This window comes from Protopterus annectens, chromosome 12.part0 (assembly GCF_019279795.1).
Source record: "Protopterus annectens isolate FY-2018-M chromosome 12.part0, PAN1.0, whole genome shotgun sequence".
In the NCBI taxonomy this organism is placed as follows: Eukaryota; Metazoa; Chordata; order Ceratodontiformes; family Protopteridae; genus Protopterus; species Protopterus annectens.
The window spans coordinates 884,774,177-884,787,313 of record NC_056746.1 but is presented as its reverse complement, the minus strand read 5'-3'; the positions used below and the strand labels follow the sequence as shown (position 1 = coordinate 884,787,313).

At 39.9% G+C, this 13,137-nt stretch overlaps 1 protein-coding gene across 1 annotated transcript in view; it reads right to left on the bottom strand.

Moving 5' to 3' along the window:
- ZMYND8 (zinc finger MYND-type containing 8) overlaps positions 1 to 574 on the bottom strand; it is a 1,698,999-nt gene extending 1,698,425 nt beyond the window's left edge. Inside the window, exon 1 of the mRNA XM_044089914.1 lies at positions 385 to 574. The gene's annotated coding sequence lies outside the window, so the exon portion shown is untranslated. The remainder of the gene's footprint in view (positions 1 to 384) is intronic.
- Between the last annotated feature and the right edge of the window lie 12,563 nt (positions 575 to 13,137).

Here is a 13,137-nt window from a genome sequence, read left to right as displayed (position 1 = left end):
CGTATTTTTTACTTTTATATATATGTGGCTGAATGGTTTTGTCGTCTTTTTAAAGTAAACAAAGTTTCGTTCAAAAGGGAAATAACCTTACCTACATTAAAAAAAGGCGTTGTTTTAAAATTGTGGACCAACACAAAGTAGTAAAAGTTGTATCCTGCGGAACCCATGTACACCGTGGTGATTTCAATATCTGTCAATCAACTACCAACATATGCATGATGTTACTGTCAAATCTACGTAGCAGTCAATCATGTATCATTTGCATGCAATATCACGGCCATTTGGCATCTCAATCACACAAGCAACACCCACTTACACGCAGACCGACCGGGGAGGTACTGCTTTAAAGCAAAGGCAAAAAAATGTAAGAATGTTGTTTAGTACTTGTTTGCAAGCTCCAAAAGTGGTGCATACTCTTTGCGGTATTTTTTAATCGATTCGCGTTGTTGAGTTAACACGCTGCGTTTATCGACTTTGGAAGGTGGAAAGAACATCGAGCCTTTGAGAGTTGTCATTTGGTCCATTCATTTTTTGTATACTTGGCTGAAAGTGAAGTTACTTCGTTTTAATGTGAGGGAAAACGCGCATTTTATATTTGGTTAGTGGTTACTATATATAATACGACTACCTAACAAATAAATGGTCCTGCCACTGTAGTCATCCTCCCTGAAACTACCCAACCTTAGCTTCTGTTCCTCCTCTCTCCATTCTCTTCCACTGTCTAGCTTAATAAACAATTATTCCTCTGTCTCTATGCTTAACCACTTCATCCCCTTACTACTCCTTTTGTACATATACTGTATTTAACCCCTTAGGAATTATGAACACTGTATTCCTTTCATGAATCATGGCATTGTACGTAAGTTTTTGGGGTATGATTTCTGACATTGTACCCAACTGCTTTCTGTATGATGTATTGCAAATATTTTTTGCAGTATGATTTCTGACATTGTACCCAACAGTTTTCTGTATGATTTATTGTAAATGTTATCTCGCTAACTATTTGTTTAGCTGCCAATGAAAATGTCTTACTGTTTGTAAGTAAAATGTAAATACTGACTGCGGAGCTTTTCTCCTCAGGTCTCCACTGAAAACGAGCTAAACACTCAACTGGACTAACCCGGTTAACAAATGTAAAATAAAATAATAATAATAAATAAAATAGACTAGTCTCGTATACATACCTCTCTATTTCTTCGCACAGTAAATCTGGCGATTCCAAAAATAATGGGGGAATTAAAACCCAGCAATAGGGACAATTTTTAAACTGCTTTTATGAACTTAGAACATTGCTAAAATAAAAGGTGTTGCTGAAGCATGCACTTTCTGAAGGGTCTCTATTTTTTTTTTTTTTTTTTTTTTTAAGTAACTTCAACTCTCAATCATTTGACAGAAAACCATGAATTTTATGAGGAACAGGCCAAAAATATTAGGCAAAAATCAGGACTTTTGAGAGGTATGCTCGTATACATGTGTTCATCCACTAGCTAAGTTGTCACTCTGGCACAGAGCACTTTTCTCAGAAGGTTCCTGGAAAGAAAACTCCAGGTACAGCAGACATACCATTTATAGGTTCACGTTTCGCAGAAAAGGCAACATGTTCCGTAACGCGTCACACCCTAACCCTACAGTTAAACAAATGATTATTGGAAAAAAACATGGGTAGAAAGTAGTTGACATAATGTATCAGTGCAGTATTAGCAACAAAAAACAAAGGCTAGAGGTAGGCAAACTTTTTTGGTGAAAAAAGAGCCAAGCCAAAGATCTAGACCACTCTCAGAATGCAGACACCAAAAGAACAGCACTTAGGTGCAGATTGCCCACACATATGTATTAGGTATGTATAAATGCAGATCTTCATACACATTTTCCCATGTTAAACAAATCCTTTTTCCCGAGAACCCAGCTTTATGAACTAGTGATTGCCAACACCTGCCTCAAAAAGGTACCCACTGCTTGTAGATGAGTGCCTTGTATTGTCTGGTTGTGAAGAAAGAAACATGGTAATGAGCATAGTAGTCATGTATTCTTACTATTCACTGACATATACGCCAGTTTCTCGGGCATGATATACATCAGTTAACTGTCAACAGTGTTAGTAAAAATGCCTCAGCTTTACACACAAAATTAGTTAGCTTGTGTGGAAGGTTAACGGACCTCAAAGTCTTAGTTGAACAACCGGAGACAAAAAATATAGTGAAGGCACAAAGACCTAAAATCTGAGAAAGATTTTAAGTATTTTTGTTTATGTAGTTAATATACATGTTATACTAGCAGCTTTTTAACATACCATTTCTGAAGGATGTGATGTCTGAATCTCTGCCATTAGTAATTGTAGTCCTCATCAATATGACAGAAAAACACAGTTTCTACAAGAAACAAACCAAAACTATGAGGTAAATTAGAAACATTCTAGGAAGTTATGGGCATTTGAGAGGTGGTGTGTGTGTGGCCACTCCTTCTTTCAACTGCTGTGATTTTGGACCTTAGGTTTAATCTTGCTACTACTAGATTTTTTGATACTCTTCATAAAGTCAGACCAGTTTATGGGTACATAATTTGTTTAAATACATAAACTAATCCTATACAAAGATCTTCTGTTGTGAAAGATAAGAACATGCTTCTGTTTTTGACCTTCTGCTGTGATTTGTAAAGACCTTTGCTACAATTTCTAATGCTCAGAAGTTGAGACGTACAGCCACAGATTAAAAAAAAAGCTTTCATGTATGTATGCACATTCCCTCCCTTCGTATGCCATAGTATTTCACTGTATTTTGTTTTCACACAAATTGCCTCCTCCGTCTCCACACTTCCAGCTTAACAATATTGGCTGCTATACTGCATTTTTCAATATCATTCATTGCCATTCCCATCACCAGCCACTGTAACAAATTACTTTCAAAATTAACCAGTCAGCTTTGTGCATAGCTCTCAACCTTCCCCATGCACTGTTTTATTAGCCTGCTACTGTAATAAATTTAATACACTTCCTCGCATTAACTCATTGACTGTTGGCCAGCCCACTAACCGGATTACCAAATAGTAAATAAACACAAAAATATGTCAAACTGATTTATACAAGATGCTTGTGTTACAAATGTATTGGAACTGTATGTCATTTGAATTATCAAATTGATTTGTACAGATACTTGTGTTGCAGATGTATTAGAACTGCATGGCATTTGAAAATCAAAATGTATTTGTAAAGTTGCTAGTGTTAAAAAAATGTATAACAGTGGGTCCTGCTGGATAGAGAAGGAAAATACACGTGACTGTATGTACATATGTTAGCAAAGGACCCTGGATGACCAGAGGTTAACTAGCTAGCTTTCTTTAAGAAAAATAAGAGAAATGTAAACAAGCTGTTAAACCATTAAAATGGTATCCCACAGTGATGAATAGGACTAGAGTCAGTAGGTCTGCAAGAAGCCATTGTTTATTAGCTTCAGTAAGAAGAGAGGAAATGCTGTAATTGTTTCATAGCTCCAGGGCACTGCCATAAACATTTATATGTGTATTGTAGCCTTCTATGCTAAATTCCTGTCTCAGCTTCAAAGGGGGGATACTGTGAGAACCTAGAGTAAGGTGACCAGATGAGGTCATTGTGTCAGCTGTCTTGGAAGTTATATTTTAGATATCACAGTGGGAAATCTTTCAGTGTTGAGTATTCTGTCTTGGGCCTGACAACAAGAAGGACGATTCACCACATCATCTGCCTTGTTTTGTTAAGTAAGTAGGGAATAGTAATTATACTAGATTCAATCAGGAAAATATAGTGAAGCTTAGTTTAGATGTTATTTTTCTTTATTTGTCTGAGTCTGTCCATCAGTGTTATTTTCAATATTTTCTGTGATTTGAACTGTACGGTTTACTGTAAATATATATTCAGTATTTTCATGCTCTTTTATTATTTATTATTAAATATATTTAAAACTTTTATTGTGGCTGGTCCATTTTAGAAAGTATTTAACCTTTGAGAGTGCTTATATTTATTTGGTGACACTGTGTTGGACACTCCTGAAGACGTAGCTGTTTTGGTCAACTACTACCATTTGTATTAGTATTAATATTACACAGTATAATTGGACACCCTTTGTTAAGGGCCTTAGAGTAGGTGATTGTGGAGTGTCTGGTGACAGTGACAACTAATCTGTACTCTGACCAGAAGGGGGCACAGCAGGTAAATCTGTGCCAGCCTTTTCCAGTGTGTGAGTGCATGAAAAATCAAATGTTACAGTGTGAGTGTGTGTGTCAGGTACTTGGAGCAGGGACATAAAGCACTGGGTTCACAGAGAAGGTGCTGGAGGAAGTGGCTTGTATACTCCGGCTGAGGACCTAATCCTACAGCTGTACCAATGGGGAGTCTTATTGGGGACCTGGATGGAGTCCGATAGAGCAATCCAGACCCCAGGTTGTGTGTGCGCCCTGTGTGCTCTTAAGGGAAATTGTGCTTGATGCAGAGAGGTCTGCATCTGGAAGTACTGATTGTGTCAATTTGTATTCCAAGTGAACTTCCCTTTCCAGTGTCAGTGGTGAGGACTAAGACTCCCTGATTACTGGCCCAATGAGGAGTCATCGCATATTGGTGAGCAGTGATGTGGATATTGAATTTCTGTAGCCTGTAAGCAGTGGTCACTAAAGAAGGTGTTTGTACTCTCAAACAGCCACAAAGTAGACATTCAGAGTTTCATAAAACAACAGTTTTATGTATTTACATTTTATTAGCTTAGTTAGCCAGGGAGATCAGGCAAGGATGTGAGCAGAGGATTATGGCAAGCTGACAAGGAACCATCTGGCTATGTGCCAAGCCAAAGGACTGGCATATGCCATCCTGGGAAATTATTGCAGCCTTAATCACAGCTGCAGCACAGACCAGCAACCAATAGAAAAAAACAGTCTGGCATTAGGGATGTGCAGCTGTCAGAACCAGGACAGTTCGCCTTTCTTCAGAGGACTTAAAAAACCCATCTGGAGTTAGACACTTGAACTGGAGGCCAAATGTTTGGAATTAGAGTCAACAGAGAGGATGAGGCATTTAGAGGCTGAAGAAAATGAGAGACTGTGGCAGGCAAAACAGATGGAATTAGCAGAAAGAATGTGACATTTGGAGGACAAATAAAATCAGAAACAAAGGCAACATGAAAAGGAAATGCTAACTCTTTGCCAGGGTCGTGGAGGTAATGGGGTAGGGAGTAACCGAACCCCAGAAGCAACAAAGGTCTCTAAATTTCTTCTTCAATTTATGGAGGATGATAATTTTGATAGTTTTATTCATACATTTGAAAGAGTCTGTAAATAGTATAATGTTGACCAATGGCTTTGGGTACAGTTCCTGACCCCCTTACTCCATGGTAAAGCTGTAACTGCTGTCTCTAAATTGTCTGATACTGATTGCTTAAACTGTGATGCAGTTAAAAAATGTTTATTGGAATGTTTTAAGTTAACGCCTGAAGCTTACAGAAAAAAAAAGTTTTGTAAGCATCAATGCAAGACAGGTGAAAGTGTGTGTGATTATATTGCTGAGTTAAGTACTTATTGTCATAGGTGGTTGAGTGGGTGTCAGGTCACCACTTTTGAAAGGCTGGGGCATATATTTTGGTGAGGGAACAAGCCCGTAGCACTTTGCCTGAGGACATGAGAATCTGGTTGGCAGACAAAGAATGCAAGTCTGTGGATGAGATGGGGAAAAAGGGGGATCTCTACTTGGCAAGCGGGGCAGCACTGCATAGGAAAGGGATACTCAGTGCTGCACTTGGACATAAGGGAACCCATGGTGAGCAGCCTAAACCACCCCAACAGAGACCACCAGTAACATGGAGGCCTCTAGTTCAGGTACACAGCTAGGATCAAGGGTTAAATGTTTTAAATGTAACCAGTGGGGCCATGTAGCATGTAGATGTCCATGGAGGCAAGGTGGGAAACAAAAGGTGGGGGAGCCAGGAAGTGGGAATAACAATGCCAGTGGTAAGTTGTCTGGAGACAACAGGGGTACCAAACTACCACCAGAGTTTGTATCCTATCTTGGTGAATGGAAAACAGGCCACTGCCGAGAGAGACACAGCCTCTGATTTAACCATTGTGAAGCCTGCAGTGGTTAAAGAGGAGCAATACTTGGTTGGGCAGTCCACTCCAGTCAGAGCTTTAGGAGGAATCCCATTCCAAAATGCCTTTGGCCAGGGTTCACCTTGACTGGGAGGGTGGAAAGGGGAGCAAGCAAATAGGTGTGTTTGAAGATATCCCTGCAGATGTATTGACAGGGAATGATTTTGATAATGCAGTACCTTGTGTGCATGCAGTGACATGCAGTCAGGCTTGGAGACAGGCATGTGGGCCTGGTAGCCTAGGGGACACCCAGACAGACTGCACCCCTGAAGCCAGGACTGGTGATGTGGTTAATGCAGGGAGGAAGCTACCCTGTAGCAGTGAGCCTGAACATCAAAGTCAAAGTAAACTTTATTGTCACTTTGATTCACACAATTGTAAACGAAGCGAAGTTAAGTTTCTTCAGATTCAACAATACATAGACTACATTTAACATTATGATAATACATAAAATTCTATAGACACAGACGAACACAACAATAGTAAATACTTGAATTATTGCACTGATTTAAGAGTGTTACCCATTACTAGGTTAGTAGCTTATTTTCACTGGAAAAATTGCACTTAAGCAATTGAGTTAAGGCCTACATTTATATTGCACAGTAAGACAATTCAGTTTGGTTACTACTAACTTTGCTGTCTGGATGCGGGTAGGACCTTGTTACGTATTGCACTATAGAGACTTTTCAGTATTGGTGGATTGCTGTCTTAATGTCCAGCATGAAGGGTAGTGTTCCTGGAGTTCAGTAACCTGATGGTTAGTGGAAAGAAACTGTGTATGAATCTCGTGGTTTTGCAGCGTATGCATCGAAAGTGCCTTCATGATGTTAAGTGTGAGAACAGCTTTTAAGCAGGATGACTGCTATCCCTGGTTATTTTCCATGCCTTGCTGAGACATCAGGACATGTGCAGGTCTTGTAGGGATGGGAGGGAGTTCCTGATAATCCTCTCACTGCTTTCACTACCCTCTGGAGGGACTGGTGCTCGGAAGCAGAGCAGCTTCCATAGCATATTGTAAAGCTGTTTGTCAGTATACTTTCGATGGTGCCCCTGTAATAGGTTGTGAGAGCTGTTGATGGTAAGTTTGCTCTCCTCAACCTTTGCAAAAAGTGAAGCCATTGGTGCGCCTTCTTAATGATGGCATTTGTGTTGACTGACCACATCAAGTCTCCTGCAATGTGGCACCCCCAGAAATGTTGTGCTTTTTACTCTCTTAACTGTTTCTTCATTGATTACGAGTCGAGAGTGCTCTCTGTTAACTCTTTCTGTAGTCCACAATTATTTCTTTGGTCTTGTTGACATTTAGTGCAAGATAATTGCTTTAACACCAACTTATGAACTGATTCACCTCCTCTCTGTAGGCTGTCTCGTCATCATTCCTGATGAGGCCCATGACTGTCGTATCATCTGCAGATTTGATGATATGGTTTGAGCTGTGCTTGGCAGTACATTTGTGGGTTAGTATGGCAAAAAACGGGGAGCTTAGGACACATTCCTGTGGGGCTCCAGTGTTCAGGGTGATGCTCTCCAAATGTATTCTTGCCTATGCACACTTTCTGGGGGCCTATCTATAAGAACGTCCAGAATCCAGTTGCATAGTGGAGTGCTGATGCCCAGTTAAACTAGCTTTCTGATCAGATTTTGTGGGATGACTGTACTGAAGTCGATGAAAAGTAGCCTGACATAGCTATTCTTGTTCTCCAGGTGTTCCAGAGATAAGTGGCATGCCAAAGAAATAGCATCTTCTGTGGAGCGATTGGGTCTGTATGCAAACTGGAGTGGATCAAAGTTTGCAGGTAGTTTGGATGTTAGTACATCTTTGACCAGTCTCTCAAAGCATTTCATCTCAATGGAGGTGAGAGCTGTGGGACAATAGTCATTTAGGCTAGCAGGTGGTGACTTCTTTGGGAGTAATATAATGTTTGTGTACTTCAAACATTTGGGCACAATGGCTTGATTCAGTGAGTTGTTGAAGATGTCTGTGAGTGCATTTGTTAGATGGCCCACACAGTCTCTGAGCACTCTTCCAAGAATGTTATCAGGTTCAGCTGCGTTCCTGGAGTAAGCTCTTCATAGGTTCCTTCTAACATCAGCAGGATTGATGCTGAGCTCTTCCTCACTCTGGTTATTGGGTGATTTTCTGTGCTGCTATCTTGTTCCCTTCCTCAAACCTACCAAAGTAGATATTGAGCTTGTTTAGGAATTCCCTGTTATCATCATCACACTGTGAAGACGGGGGCATGTAATCTGTTATAGACTGGATGCCCTGCCACAGGCACCTGGGGTCCTTTTGTTTGCAGAAGTGGCTCATGATCTTTTGACCATATTTTCATTTGGCCTCCTTCACCCCTTTGTTTAATTGAGATCTGGCCAATCTGAGAGCCTCTTTATCACCAGATGTGAATGCTGCATTCCTTGTTTTCAGGAGCTCATACACTTCACTTGTTAGCCAGGGTTTCTGGTTGGCTCTTGTAATGATGTTTTTGGTGACTGTCACATTGTCATGACATTTTGAGATGTAACCCATCACTGATTCAGTGTACTCCTCCAGTTTGATATGTTGGTTTACTGTGGCTGCCTCCTTGAAGATGTTCCAGTACGTACTCTCAAGACAGTCTTGTAGTGCTGAGACTGCTCCCATCAGCCATAATCTCACTTGCTTCACTGATGGTTTCTCCCTGGGCAGCAGTGGTCTGTACAATGGTAGAAGCATAATGGCAAGGTGATCTGAGTTACCCAAGTGGGGATGAGGTGAAGATTAGCCACAGCTGCTGGTAGGTACTGATGTTCCTTTGGACAGGGTGACTGCAAGGGCGGGGGTGAGTGGTAGTACCCAGGCTGGTAGTGAGGCATCGCTGTCAGAAGGTGAGCTGGGAAAAGTCACAAAGTAGAGTTGAGACAGGTGCAGCTATCAGACCGTACATTACAAGGCTTGAGGGAGGTAGCTAGGGAAGCGCCTGATCCTCAAGGAAATGAGGAGTCTGAATACTGGAACAAAGGGTTACTATATAGAGAGTGGATGCGTGAGGGAGGGCTAAGGTGAGATAATACAGCAGTTGGTAGTGCCTATAGCCTACCATCTGGCACTTCTAGCCATAGTCCATGACATTCCTTTTGCAGGTCATATGGACGTAAAGCATACCAAGGGATGTATTATGCAGAACTTTTGTTGGCCTGGGATTGCAAGGGATGTAACAGGGTTCTGCAGGACCTGTGAGTAATGCCAAAAAGTAGGCAAGGCAGGAGATAAGGTCAAAGCTCCTTTGATGCCTTTACTTGTGATTGAGGAGCCATTTCAGAGGGTGGCTATGGATATTGTGGGGCCTCTGAGTACCCCAAGGTCCACAGGAAGAATTATATCCTAGTGGTAGTAGATAATGCTACTAGATACCCTGAGGTGGTGTCTCTCTTCCCCCGTTGAGGTAGAGAAGGTGTCAAATCCTTTGCTAGATATTTTCAGCAGGGTAGGTTTCCCAAAAGAAATACTGACTGACAGAGGTGACAATTTCATGTCAGATCTGCTGGCTTGTCTGTGGGAGTGCTGTGGGTTGAAGCATCTAAAAACCACCCCTACCATCCCCAGACTAATGGTCTTGTGGAGAGGTTAACTACACTAAAGACCATGCTATGATCATTTGCAGACCAGTTTAAGAGAGATCGGGACAAATATTTGCCCCATCTGCTGTCTGCTTATAGAGAGGTACCCCAGGAATCCACATATTTTTCACTCTTTGAGTTGCTGTATGGGCATAGGGTGAGGGGGCCTCTAGATTCGATTAGTGTTGAATGGAAGGGTGAGTATGAATCCCACAAGGAGTCTGTTGTGACATATATCCTAAACCTCAGGACAAGGCTTAGGGACTCATGGGCTTGGCCCAGGAGAACCTGGCCAGAGCCCAATAGCAGAAAAAGGTCTGGTATGACAGAAATGCTTGCATCAGACAGTATGCTGTGGGACAGCAGGTTATGGTGCTCATTCCTGTCAGACACAGTAGGTTGTAGGCAACTTGGGAGGGAGAACAAAAGAACAATGCACCAAGGTAGCACACAATAGCGTCTTTAATAAAATAAACAAAAGAAAACAGTGGTAAGCACTTTCGCAACACTCAGTTGCTTCTTCAGACAAAATGTTAAAACAGCTCATTTCTTAAATACTCTTGAAACCAATTAGCATAATTAGTGATGTCATACCTGAAGGAGCATTTAAAGGCACAGACAAAAACTAAACATAAATCAGATAAAATATATAACATAAGCTTCTACTAAGCATAAAAAATCTTTTTAAAAAATCAATTATGTTAAATTCATTCATAAGTAAGAGGCAATAAATATTATGCTTAAAATTATTTGTGTTTAAGTCGTCTGGCTTTCAAAAAAGGGACCAGAGATGTGGTACCATTAAGACCTGGATATTTGTCTGCATTAAGTTTCATTATCCATTTTTGTTCACAACCTTCAGTAATATTTTCTATATCCCCTCCTCTCAAATTTTTATGTATCTGTTGTAAGACAAACAAACTGGAAGGAATGTGAGGGATCAGTGTTCATGACATGATTAGCTAATGCATTTGTATGTTTTCTATTCCTGATATCACGAAGATGTTCCAAAATTCTATCTTTAAAAGATCTATTAGTCTTGCCAACATAGAAAACAGGACATCTCTTGCAGAAACCATAATAAACCACATCAGTACTTTTACAATCAGCATATGTATGGGAGTACAGATGGAACTGTTTTGTTGGATGAGTATATGTATTTGTGCTATAAATGTAAGGACATGCGCTACATGACTTGCATGGATAGGTACCCTGACGTGTGGAAAGAGAATTTGGCTTGTGTGTCTCTCTTTTACAAAGATGCTGTTTGAGTGATTTATTATTCCTAAAGCTAAACTGTGGAATGCTAGTGGTAATAGCATTTAGATTAGGTACTTCTTGCAAAAGGTGCCAGTGTTTCTTAACATCAATATACTGGTTTATGTTGCTGGCAAACTGAAACACTACTCTAAACTCATTAATAGGCAAGGTACCATTGCTATTAGTAGCAGGATTATCCATGGCTGGATTAAAATAGGGTCTGCATTTTGTGTGCCTCAATTTCCAGGCATCAGAGACTGTTTTATCAATCTCAGTAGTATTATAGCCTCTTTGGAGAAAATCACATTTGAGATTACTAAGTGCTGCATGTGCATCCTCATCATTGTTGTGTAATCTCAGGTCCTGAATACTTGCCCTTTTAATACATTTCTTGGAATATGTCTGGGGTGCATGCTTGTTTTATGCAGGTATGTATTTTTTCTAGTAGGTTTGTGGTAAACTTGACTCCTTAGATTATTTAGATCAGATTTAGTCAAATGTACATCAAGAAAATCAATATTTTCAGCAGAGATCTGATATGAAAATCTTAAAAAATCAGTAGTAGTAGTATGTAAGTAAGTCACAAAGGATGCAAAATTCAAACCATCACCTTTCCATAACATAAAAACGTCATCCACAAACCATACATACCATAATACATGTTCTATAAAGGGATTTTGGCTGGAAAGAACAAATGTTTCTTCCCAACAAACTAAAGCTAGGTTGGTGTAGCTATTGGCACAGGGGGTACCCATGGCCACGCCTACCTTTTGCAAAAAGAACTGTTCCTGAAATGTCATAACATTACTTTCCAATATGATTTCTAGCAAGCTACATATTAATTGAACTTTATTGTTCATAAAACACCTGTTAGTTGTAAGAAATTCTCTAATCATCTCAATAACCCATAAGTTGGGAATGCTGGTGAACAAAGACTCTATATCCATAGTAATCAATACAAAGTCCATATCTATTTCAATACTGGCCATTCTGTTATGTAATCTTTCGAGAAACATCTTGGTGTATCTTAAAATGGTATGACAATTATCCAGCAGACCATGTAAAATGTCCTCAACAAAAATCGAAAGGGGCTCGGTACACCAACCGGCCCCAGACACTATAGGTCGCATAGGTGGTAAAGTCAGGTCTTTATGGATCTTCGGTAAGCCATAAATTTTAGGGACAATTGGTTTTAAAACATTAAAATATTTAAACAATGACTCATCTATTAATCCTGTAATAAGTAAATCAAAAGTAAAATGAAATTTTATCAATAATAGCATTAACTGTGATTTTAGAGATAGGTAGATATGTATCATTATTTAATAATAATTTATGCATTTGCTGTATATATAACTGTTTGTCTAAGAGGACAACACCACCTCCCTTGTCAGCCTGTTTAATAACCAGGGAGTGTAAGTTCTTCAGTTCATACAATGCTCTTTGCTCATCAACAGTTAAATTGCTGAAATGATAATTACTGAAATCTTGCTCATTTATATCTCTGAAAGCCATCTCACACATATCAGTAAACCTCTGAATACTAGGTGGAATATTGGGAATAAAACTGCTAGGGTGTTTGTATATATTATTTACATTCACTGTGTTGTTAGGAAACAAAGATTTTAAGGCTAAATTTCTTCCCAACAACTTTAAGTCCTTAATCATTTCTGTTAAATCAGCCTTTTTCGCTGGTATAAAAGACAGGCCTTTGCTAAGCAAATTTATCTGATCATCACTCAGTTTAAATGAAGAAATATTAACAACAAGACCTGTATTTATGTTCGTCTCCTTTTCGGTGACTGTATGGTCCTTTCCGTTTGATTTATCCTGGATAAGTGTCCCTTGTAGTTCTGGCTTCTTGTACGATTCCTGAATGGTAGATGTGCCTTCAGGGAGAAGTCGTTTTTGTTGTTGGTGTCTAAAAAAACACTGTCAGTGCTCCTAGATGCATGAATATCTTGGTCAGCTGTTGTGGACGTCATATGAGCCTGCGATATTGTCGAGGATTGCAAAAGGCGTGTTTTTTTAGGAATGGCTCCTGTGTTAGCTTTATTTTGGTGTAAATCGATCGTTTCAATAGATTCAGCCACTAAAGGCTGTGAAACGAAAGCTACAGGAGCAATATTCAAGTTAGCTTGTGTACCAGGTAGCTCTGTATGCGTAGGTCGACTGCAC